The 9,572-nt window shown below is 37.0% G+C and overlaps 1 non-coding gene across 1 annotated transcript; it reads right to left on the reverse strand.

Moving 5' to 3' along the window:
- Window positions 1-7,640: 7,640 nt before the first annotated feature.
- On the reverse strand, window positions 7,641-7,748 carry LOC148579229 (small nucleolar RNA R71). The gene has a single exon (XR_015898507.1). It is a non-coding gene; the product is annotated as a small nucleolar RNA R71 (small nucleolar RNA).
- Between the last annotated feature and the right edge of the window lie 1,824 nt (window positions 7,749-9,572).

Here is a 9,572-nt window from a genome sequence, read left to right on the forward strand (position 1 = left end):
TATGAGGATCAATTTTGGGAGCCCATGGTTTGTGAAGAACTCCATCAAGGCTTGAAGATATTAAAATTGAAGAATGGAGCTTATTGGAGATTCAAGCATTGGTGGATGTTCAAGGATAGCTTCAAGCACAAGCCACCTTGAGAGGAGTTCCCCATAAGTCCAACTTAAGGACAATAAACAAAAGTGCTAGGTGGGAGACAACCCACCATGGTAAAATCCTTTCATTTTCTCTTTTGTATATATTGGTAGAATTAGTTTAATTTCATATTTTGTTTAGTTAGTTAAGTATGTTTGGTAGTTTAAGTATGTTAAATGAGGTTTTATGGTGTTTTGGTAGCTGTTTGGAGGTTTGGAATGCTTGGATTGGTGTAAAAACATAGAAAATATTTTTTGAAAAACAGAGCACCATCCACGCGTACGCGTACATGGCGCGTACGCGCACTTACAGCATTTTCGACCATCCACACGCGCGCGCCATGCGTGCGTACGCGTGGATTGAGAAGTCCAACCTCCATACATTTTCCAGAGAGTTGTGCCTGCGCCGCGCCAACGTTGTGCCTCTGGCACAAACCCCACTTGCGCACACGCGCACATGACGCGTACGCGCCACTCTCGAAATAAGCCAACGACGCGCGCGCGCCATGCGTGCGTACGCGTGGATGCCCTTTCTCCCATCCATTTCTTTTCTTCCCCTCTTTCTATTTCTTTCCTTCTCCTTTCTCCTACCCCTCATCCAACACTTCCAAACACCATTGACAACCATTTATTTTAGTTAACAAATTAGTTAGTTAGTTAGTTGATTAGTTAGTTTTAGTTTAGTTTTCATTTTATTTTCTCTCTTTTCATCATAAGTGTTGGAGTATTGACTTTGTTTACTATACATTGCTATATCCCTTATTGCCTAAATGCTATTTTAGCATGAATGTTTTTAGATAATCTTTGTTGGATTCTATGATTGAGGTTATATTTTGTTACTTGGTTTTGAGTTCTTCATGCTTACCTTTTGAAAAACACCAAGTGATGAGAATTGTCTTCGAGCTTATAACTCTTTTGAATTGCATGTTGTAGCTAGCCATCATGTGATTTGACCCGTATTCTTTGATTAGGCAATCTCTTGATGGATGATGTTGTGCATTTACCTTAATGCATTGTGTTCATGATTATATCCATCCATATGTTTGACTTGAATGCTTTCATGCTTCTCTAATGCTTGTCTTACCTTACAAGCTTACTTAAAGCATCTCAAGCACACTAGGATAAGTGAAGTGCATGCTTCTTTTGTGACATAGCTTTTATGCTAATGTGTATTCTAAACCGCGCAATTTAGAATTCACACACCTAATATTTCTTAATGTCACACTAATTCACTCACCTCATGCTAGTGATTTACCTCATTCCAACAATGTATGCTTCCTTGCTTTTATATCTTCTCATCTTATGGTGTTATATTTTTGTTTTTCATAACAAATGCACCACAAGCAACCATGGAAGCGGAAGAAAGAACACATAGCAATCCGGAGAGTCGCCGTACCCCCTTGCTCATCTTTGAGTGCACCGAGGACGGTGCAAACTTTTAAGTGTGGGGAGGTCGTCCGACCGGTCGGCGATTTTGGGTGACAAATTTCTAATCCCAACACTTTTGCATTTCATTTTAGGATTTTAGGATTTTTACTTGCATTTTCTTATTTTTGCATATGCATACACAATAAGCTTAGTCAAAATAATGAGAATTTTTCAAGATTTCTATCTATAGAGCATGTCAATTGATTTGAGTGAAAACTTTTCATAGAACTTGCTTGAATTATATATATTATGGATCATGTTTTGAGCTAAGAACACAAGCTTGTGAGACTTGAGCCTAATGATGTGGTTACATCTTAGAACCACTTATTTTTCCTTCTTGTGTGCATTATTCTCTTTCTATGATTGTAATCTTTGATTTGTTTTATTCTTTATGTCCATTATTTAGTGTATTCATGCATTTATATGATTGAGGCCATCATTTCATTAGCTCACTCACCCAAACGGCCTTACCTTCTATCTTCCTTTGTTAGCCAAATTTGAGCCTGCGATCAACCCACTTTGTTCTTAATTTAGCACATTACAAGCCTTTAAGCGGAAAACAATAAAAGTCCTTATTTGGATCTTTGATTAGCTTAGGCTAGTGTGTGTGAGTATCATTCGAGTGTGGGAACCTTGGGACATTGGGTGAATAAAAGGGTAGTTTTGTATTATTATTGTAAATATTGGGAATTGGGTACATGCTCATGTATTGATTAAATGTATAGAACTTATGCATTGGTACTCTTGTATATAGTTTGAAAGAAAAAAAAATGAATGAGAAAAACAAAAAAAAAATATATGAAAAGTATAGAAAAAAATGGAAAAAGAAAGAAATAAAAAGGGGACAAAATGCCCCAAGGTGAAGCTCAATAAGATCAATGCATATGAGTTGTGAAATGAAAAGAAAATGCATGAGTATGTGAAAAAGTGAAAAATGGGTAGCTAGATTAGAACTTAATTGTATAGGATGTCATAGGTTAGGTGGGAAGTTTAAGCTTATCAAAGATTCAAATTTCAAGCTCACTTGACCAAATATGCATCCTACCTTGACCCTAGCCCCATTACAACCAATGAAAAGACCTCATGATACTTGTGTGCATGCATGAAATAAATGTTGATTGTTAGAAGAAAAACAAATCTTGGAAAGCATGAAATAGAGGAGAATTGAGTGAATCAACTCTAAACACTTGAGCGAATAGAGTGCAAACACATCCGGTGAGGGTTTGATGCTCAATTACATGTTTTCACCTATGATCATCATTCTTCATGCAAGTTTGTAAAAATATTTAATAACTCAATTCAATTGTGGATTAGACTTGCTAGTCCTTAGCCCTTGTGCATATATGTTTCTTGGGAATTGATTTATTTTGACCAAGCACTTGCATTCATTTAGATAGTTGCATATAGGTAGATTGCATTTAGTTAGTTTCCATTGAATAAATGCCATACCCTTACTTCATTCTTGGTTTAAGCATGAGGACATGCTTGGTTTAAGTGTGGGGAGGTTGACAAACCCCATTTGTAGGGTTTATCTTGTATTGATTTTTGGGGATTTTATCAACTTTTACCCACATTTATTCAAGAAATAGCATGGTTTTGTATATTCTCCTTTAATTGTGCTTGAATGTGAAAACATGCTTTTTAGGACTCAAAATAGCTAAATTTAATTCACCTTGATTCTATTAGATGCCTTGATATGTTTGTTAAGTGATTTAAGGTTTAGGAGGCAAAGATTGGATCAAGGGAATGAAGAAAGAAAGCATGAAAAGTTGGAGAACTCATGAAGAAATGGAAGAACCGGAAAGCTGTCAAGCCGACCTCTTCGCACTTAATCGGCCATAACTTGAGCTACAGAGGTCCAAATAATGCGGTTCCAGTTGGGTTGGAAAGCTAACATCCAGGGCTTCGAAATGATATAAAATTTGCTATGGTCAAACCGCGCATGGTGACGCGTACGCGCATAGTACGCGCACGCGCCGTTGCTGCCACCTGGTTCACTTAAAACAAAACGTGGCCAGCGAATTCTAAAGCCTTGTGGGCCCAATCCAACTCATTTCTGATGCTATTTAAGCCAAGGATTGAAGGAGGAATGAAGATACTTTTCATACTTTTCATACTTTAGGTGTTAGTTACCAATTAGTTTTAGTTTAGCTTTGTAGTTAGTTTCTAGAGAGAGAAACTCTCTCTTCTCTCTAGGATTAGGATTAGATCTAGATCTATTTCTTCTTATTCTCTCTTCTAATTTTCGTTCCTCTCCTCTATTGCACTTGTAGGATTCTTCTTCTAATGTAATTCCGTTGTTTGTAGTTTGTGAATTCTCTTTTGTAGATCTACATTTCTCCTTCAATGCAATTGGTAAGTTCTTTGTTGTTTCATGATTGATTTAGTTTTCTATTGTGGACCTCTTGCCTTTGTAGTTAGATCTCTCTTTAATTCTTGCAAATTTATGTGTTTACTTGTATTGCACTCTATGTTTTTGATGAAATGTCTCTTAAAGCTATTAGTTAGATTTTGTTCCTCTTGGCCTAGGTAGAGTAATTAGTGACACTTGAGTTATCTAATTCCTTTGTTGATTGATAATTGGAGAGATTGCTAATTGGTTTGGAGTGCACTAAAGCTAGTCTCTCCTTGGGAGTTGGCTAGGACTTGTGGCTCAAGTCAATTCATCCACTTGACTTTCCTTTCTTTAGTAAGGGTTAACTAAGTGGTAGCAATGAACAATTCTCATCACAATTGAGAAGGATAACTAGGATAGGACTTCTAGTTCTCATATCTTGCCAAGAGCTTTGTTAGTTGTTAGTTTATTTTCTTTGCCACTTATATCTCTTGTCCAAAAGCTTAAAAACCCCAAATATAATTCACAACCAATAACAAGACACTTCATTACAATTCCTAGGGAGAACGACCCGAGGTCCAATACTTCGGTTTATAAATTTAGGGGTTTGTTTTAGTGACAAACAACTTTTTGTATGAAAGGATTAGTGATTGGTTTAGAAACTATACTTGCAACGAGAATTCATTTGTGAATTCTAAACCGTCAAAAATCCATTCGTCAAGTTTCTACACACCATAGATTAAGGTGTGGAGCTTTGCTGTTCTTCATGAATTAATACAAGTACTATTGTTTTTCTATTCAACTCAAGTCTATTTCTTCTCTAAGATATTCATTCGCACCCAAGAACATGATGAATGTGATGATTATGTGACACTCATCACCATTCTCACCTATGAACACGTGACTGACAACCACTTCCGTTCTACATGCAAACAAGCTTGAATGTGTATCTCTTGGGTTTCTAATCTAAGATTAGAACCTTCGTGGTATAGGCTAGAATTATTGGCGGCTATTCCTCGGATCCGGAATGTCTAAACCTTGTCTGTGGTATTCTGAGTAGGATCTGGAAAGGGATGACTGTGACGAGTTTCAAACTCGCGAGTGTTGGGCGTGTGACAGACGTAAAAGGATCAATGGATCCTATTCCAACATGATCGAGAATCGACAGATGATTAGTTGTGCGGTGACAGCGTGCGTAGAACATTTTCACTGAGAGGATGGGAAGTAGCCATTGACAACAGTGATGCCCAACATAAAGCTTGCCATGGAAAGGAGTATGAATGATTGGAAGAAGGCAATAGGAAAGCAGAGGTTTAAGAGGAACAAAGCATCTTCATACGCTTATCTGAAATTCCTACCAATGAATTACATAAGTATCTCTATCTTTACTTTATGTTTTATTTATATTTTAATTATCAATTCTCCATCACCATCTGAATCTGCCTGACTGAGATTTACAAGGTGACCAAGCTTGCTTCAAGCCGACAATCTCCGTGGGATCGACCCTTACTCACGTAAGGTATTACTTGGACGACCCAGTGCACTTGCTAGTTAGTTGTGCGGAATTGTGACAAAGTGTGATTCACGTTTGAGAGCTCCAAGTCTTTGGCGCCATTGTTGATGATCACAATTTCATGCACCAAGTTTTTGGCGCCGTTGCCGGGGATTGTTCGAGTTTGGACAACTGACGGTTCATCTTGTTGCTTAGATTAGGTACTTTTCTTTTTCTTTTTGAGAATTTTTAAGAATGAATTCTAGAGTTTCAAGGTGATGTTCTTATCATCACAAAAGCTGATTGATTCTCATCAATTTAGCTGTTGAATGTAATGTTCTGCTGAAGCTTGGCTAGCCATGTCTAATCTTTTTAGACTGAAGCTTTAGACTAACATTGCATGATTCCTGGAATTCTTATTAAAAATTTTGAATCTCTTTATTTTCTTTTCTATATAAGTTTCGAAAATCACAAAAAAATTTATAAAATCATAAAAATCAAAAATATTTTATGTTTCTTGTTTGAGTCTAGTGTCTAATTTTAAGTTTGGTGTCAATTGCATGTCTTTATTCTTCTAATTTTCGAAAATTACATGCACTATGTTCTTCATTAATCTTCAAGTTATTCTTGATGATTTACTTGCTCTGATCTTTAAATTCTCTTGTTTTGTGTGTTTTGTTATTTTTCTTATGCATTCTCAATTTGTTATTGTCTCTAATACAAAACTTCTAAGTTTGGTGTCTTGCATGCATTGTTTATTTGATCTTAATTGCATTTTTTTTTATTGTTTCTCATTACTAAAAATTCAAAAAAATTTTCAAAACTATGTCTTTTCAAGTCAATAATACAGAGAGTTGAAGATTCAGAACACTCAACAGAGGAATTAAACAGAAAAAGCCGGGCGTTCAAAACGCCCAGTGAAGAAGGAAGACTGGCATTTAAACGCCAGCCAGGTAGCCAGGGTACCTGGCTGGGCGTTTAACGCCCAAAAAGGTAGCATTTTGGGAAGACACTAGAGGGAAGATTTTGTTTTTAATTCAAATCTTTTTCAAATTTTCATAATTTTTCAAAATCAAATCTTTTTCAAAACATATCTTTTCAATCATATCTCTTCAAAATCAATTTTTTTCCATTTTTTCTATTTTCGAAAATCCTTGCTAAAATTAATGATTTACTTCAAAATTTTCAAGTTGTTACTTGCCTATTAAGAAAGGATCAAATTTTAATTCTAGAATCATATCTTTTAATTTCTTGTTAGTCAAGTAATCAACTTTAATTTTAAAACTTTCTTTTTTAAAAATTGATTTTCAATTATATCTTCTCAATCATATCTTTTCAATCACATATTTTTCAAAATTAATTTTCAATCATATCTTTTTAATTTCTAATTTCAAAATCTTTTTCAAAATCACTTAATTTCTTTCCCAATCTTAGTTTTCGAAAATCATCAATCAAATTTTCAATTTTTTTTTAATTTTTTTAAAAATCTTTTTAATTTATTTTCGAAAATTCTTCCCCTCTTTTCACACTCTTCTATTTAAGGACTAACACCCCTCCTCAATGAGCAATTCAAATTCTATCTCCCTTGATAAGTTCGAATTCTCTCTTCTCTACCTCCTCCTTCTATTTTTCGTTTCCTCTGACACCTCAAGGAATCTCTATACTGTGACATAGAGGATTCCATATTTTCTTTTTCTCTCTTTTTATATGAGCAGGAGCAAGGACAAAGGCATTCTTGTTGAAGCTTATCCTGAACCTGAAAGGACCTTGAAGAGAAAGCTAAGAGAAGCTAAAGTACAACTCTCTATAGAGGGCCTAACAGAGCTTTTCAAACAAGAAGAAGACATGGCAGCCGAAAACAACAACAATGCCAACAATGCAAAGAAGGTGCTTGGTGACTTTACTGCACCTACTCCTGACTTCTATGGGAGAAGAATCTCAATCCCTACCATTGGAGCAAACAACTTTAAGCTTAAGCCTCAATTAGTTTCTCTGATGCAACAGAATTGCAAGTTTCATGGACTTCCATTAGAAGATCCTCATCAGTTCTTAGCTAAATTCTTGCAAATTTGTGACACTGTCAAGACCAATGGGGTTGATCCTGAGGTCTACAGACTTATGCTTTTTCCTTTTGCTGTAAGAGACAGAGCTAGAACATAGTTGGATTCACAAGCTAAGGAAAGCCTGAACTCTTGGGAAAAGCTAGTCAATGCCTTCTTAGCAAAGTTCTTTTCACCTCAAAAATTGAGTAAGCTTAGAGTGGAAGTCCAAACCTTCAAACAGAAGGAAGGTGAATCCCTCTATGAAGCTTGGGAAAGATACAAGCAATTGATCAGAAGGTGCCCTTCTGAGATGCTTTCAAAATGGAGCATCATAGGTATATTCTATGATGGTCTGTCTGAACTATCCAAGATGTCATTGGATAGCTCTGCTGGAGGATCTCTTCATCTGAAGAAGACGCCTGCAGAAGCTCAGAAACTCATTAAAATGGTTGCAAATAACCAATTCATGTACACTTCTGAAAGGAATCCTGTGAATAATGGGACAAATCAGAAGAAAGGAGTTCTTAAGATTGATGCTCTGAATGCCATATTAGCTCAGAATAAAATATTGACCCAACAAGTTAATATGATTTCTCAGAGTCTGTTTGGAATGCAAGCTGCATTAGTCAGTACTAAGGAAGCTTCCTCTGAAGAAGAAGCTTATGACCCTGAGAACCCTGCAATGGAAGAGGTGAATTACATGGGAGAACCCTATGGAAACACCTATAACCCTTCATGAAAAAATCATCCAAATCTCTCATGAAAGGATCAACAGAGACCTCAACAAGGTTTCAACAACAATAATGGTGGAAGAAACAGGTTTAGGAATAGCAAGCCTTTTCCATCATCTTCTCAGCAACAGACAGAGAATTCTAAGCAGAGCCACTCTGACTTAGCAACCATTGTCTCTGATCTAGTCAAAACCACTCAAAGTTTCATGACTCAAACAAGGTCCTTCATTAGAAATTTGGAGGCACAAGTGGGTCAGCTAAGTAAGAAAATTACTGAACTCCCTCCTAGTACTCTCCCAAGCAATATAGAAGAGAATTCAAAAAGAGAGTGCAAGGCCGTAAACACGTCTCACATGGCCGAACCTGGAGAGGAGGAAGAGGCAGTGATCTCCACTGAGGAAGACCTCAATAGACGTCCACTGGCCTCCAAGGAGTTCCCTAATGAGGAACCATGGGAATCTGAGGCTCACACTGAGACCATGGAGATTCCATTGAATTTACTTCTACCATTCATGAGCTTTGATGAGTATTCTTCCTCTGAAGAGGATGAAGATGTTACTGAAGAGCAAGTTGCTAAGTATCTTGGAGCAATCATGAAGCTAAATGCCAAGTTATTTAGTAATGAGACTTGGGAGGATGAACCTCTATTGCTCATCAAAGAACTGGATGACTTGACTAGGCAGAAATTACCTCTGAAGAGACAAGATTCTGGAAAGTTCTCAATACCTTGTACCATAGGCACCATGACCTTTGAGAAGGCTCTGTGTGACCTAGGGTCAAGTATAAACCTCATGTCTCTCTCTATAATGGAGAAGCTAGGGATCATAGAGGTACAAGCTGCAAGAATCTCACTGGAGATGGCAGACAATTCAAAGAAATAGGCTTTTGGACTTGTAGAGGATGTCTTGGTAAAGGTTGAAGGCCACTACATCCCTGCTGATTTTATAATCCTAGAGACTGGGAAGTGTATGGATGAATCCATCATCCTTGGCAGATCCTTCTTAGCCACAGCAAAAGCTGTAATTGATGTTGACAGAGGAGAATTGATCATTCAAGTGAATGAAGACTCCCTTGTGTTTAAAGCTCAAGGATACCCCTCTGTAACCATGGAGAGGAAGCATGAAGAGCTTCTCTCAATACCGAGTCAAACAGAGTCCCCACAGTCAAACTCTAAGTTTGGTGTTGGGAGGCCACAACCAAACTTTAAGTTTGGTGTTGAACCCCCACATTCAAACTCTAAGTTTGGTGTTGGAAGGTTCCAACATTGCTCTGAACATCTGTGAGGCTCCATGAGAGCCCACTGTCAAGCTACTGACATTAAAGAAGCGCTTGTTAGGAGGCAACCCAATTCTATTTAATCATATCTATTTATTTTCTATTGTTATTTTATGTTTTCTGTAGGTTGATGA

The sequence above is a fragment of the Arachis ipaensis genome, chromosome B10, assembly GCF_059453495.1.
Source record: "Arachis ipaensis isolate K30076 ecotype BB chromosome B10, ASM5945349v1, whole genome shotgun sequence".
Taxonomy (NCBI): domain Eukaryota; kingdom Viridiplantae; phylum Streptophyta; class Magnoliopsida; order Fabales; family Fabaceae; genus Arachis; species Arachis ipaensis.